Source organism: Lactuca saligna, chromosome 9, assembly GCF_052625555.1.
Source record: "Lactuca saligna cultivar CGN05327 chromosome 9, ASM5262555v1, whole genome shotgun sequence".
NCBI classification, from domain to species: Eukaryota; Viridiplantae; Streptophyta; class Magnoliopsida; order Asterales; family Asteraceae; genus Lactuca; species Lactuca saligna.
This window is the reverse complement of record NC_136425.1, coordinates 82,945,895-82,948,283: the sequence shown is the minus strand read 5'-3', so window position 1 is coordinate 82,948,283 and position 2,389 is coordinate 82,945,895.

Sequence of the window (2,389 nt, the reverse complement as noted above, 5' to 3'; positions counted from 1 at the left end):
TGTACCAAGATTGAATTGGATAGACTCTGTGTTTGATGAGTTAGTAGACATGAAATATTTAAATGGACATGACTAGGTATAGATGAACTTAAGGAATCTAGAGACTTGACAAATCATAACTTAGATAGTTATGTTTAGCTTGACAATACGATGTTTGGATAGGTTGAGCAGGGACATATACTTCAGAATCCACTGGTCACACTAAAGTAATTTGTATCTAGAATTGTGGTGTCATCCTTTCTGATGTATGGACGCTTGTCCTCAATTCTGGTACTGATAGAGTGACTGGGAATTACGATAAATTAGTCATATATTGCCTCCTCTCTGTGATTGGAAAATCTGATCTGGACTGCAACATATACAAATCTAATTCTTTTATACATCTTCTATCTCTACAGTTCTTCCTATCTGTTAGTCATATGTTGTCTCCTCTATGCGATTGAAATACATCCGACCTGGAACACAACATATACACCATTCTACTTCTCAATCCTTTTATATATGGTTAGTCATATGTTAACCCCCTTTGTGTGAATGGAAGAGATCCGACCTGGGTGTTTAACATATGCAGTCTAAATCTATCATCTCTCCTTAATATCTATCTACTCATGTAATGTAAGGAGTATTTCAGAAATTCTTGATTATCAGGGTATACCAGGAAATGGGAAAAATATTCTAGTACAACTAAAATTGAACATCAAAGAGATTGTTTGTAGATCTAGTTGCTTAATTTAGGTGGACAACAATGTCTTTGGTCATTGTCAGCTATATGGTCTCTTAGGAATACTATTTGGTATCATAGGGTCACAAGTCATGTCATTTGTAGTATGTCCTAAATCTATCACAGTCTTTCGTGTTTAAGTGGACCACAATACTAACGATCAACCAAATCTAGACATGAAGGTGGAGGTACTGATAAACGGATTAAGGCTGTCTAATAACTTTGATCCCAATATCACAAAAATATTATTAGTGTTAATTAAGGTGAAATTAGTGTTAATTCATTTTAATTTCAATTTTATTTTTATTTTTTATTTTTTATTCTTATTTTTATGTTTTGATTTATTTAAAAATTTAAAAAATATATATATATTAGTTTAATTTTTAAAATTTATTTTATTTTATTTTATTTTCTAGTCCTCAAAATGTATTATTTTTAAATCTATGGGTTTTGGGCGTAATTTTTGAAGCTTCTTGGATTGCAGCCCATGGATTTTGGACCTAGTCTTGGGTCCAAGTATATAATGGAGTTTGTCTGGCTATAAACTCTTTTCTCACTCATCTTTCTTTACGGTCATAAACCCTCCCGAATCCTCTCTCTGTTACGGTTCATTGATCTTCCTAATCTGTGTTTTTCCTCGAAATTGATTATTTACTCTTGTAAGTATGACTATGGCGATCACCGAAATGCCATTTTAACTGAAAAACAAACGTGAATCGAGGGTGTAATCTTAGAAATCGAACTGATCGACATTTACAGCTTGTTGAAGGGTATTTGGCTATTGAAGGGTTTACGGTCGTAAACTCATTTACGGTCGTACACACCTTCTCTGACCGTAAACCCAAATTGGTGAGCACAAATCCTTATTTTTATCATTTAATCACCAATAAAAGCCTAAATTAAATGATAATTGAGTAAACCCCATACTTAATTGCTTAAATAATTTGTTTTCTCACCTGGTTTGGTTAAATGCATATCAAAAATGGTTGAAATCAAGTTTGCAGACAATCACAACTTGGCTATCTTCTTGGTTGACCCACCAGCAGTTCATATTGATTTCAAGTCAATGGTGCATGGTGTGAAGAAATGTTGCCTTGTTTCCTCTCTCACTTTGAATACTGTAATCTACTAAAGTCACATTAAAGATTTTTGGAACTCTACAGTGGTGAGAATAGGAGATGGTGACTCAAAGTCTATTGAAGCAAAATTTAAAATGGAGAAAACTATTGTTACGGAGCAGATTATCCGGGAAGTTTTGAGGATTGAAGACCAACCGAGTTTTCTGACCGATATTGAAATGGTTCAAACTGAAGAAATTATCGATAAAATGGGTTATGAAGGAGAGTTTCCTCCAGTCATCAAAAAGCTATTACCACCTTACGGGAGGTTTCTAGCCCAAGTCTTTGTAAGTTGTATCTCGGCTAGGAAATCTAGAGCGGATGAAATCTCTCTACAGAAAACGGGTGCAAACATTACTCTTGTCGCGGGTCTTGATTTCAACTTTCTAATTTTATCTTGAAAGAATTGATTGTGAATATTGAAGGAAAGAAAAAAGATAAATTTCTCATGTACCCACGGTTCCTACAGTAGATCATCAACAACGAATTCCTAGAGATTAAAAAAAAAGGAGAAGCTTTAGACATGAAATCCCTTGGGACAAACACCTTT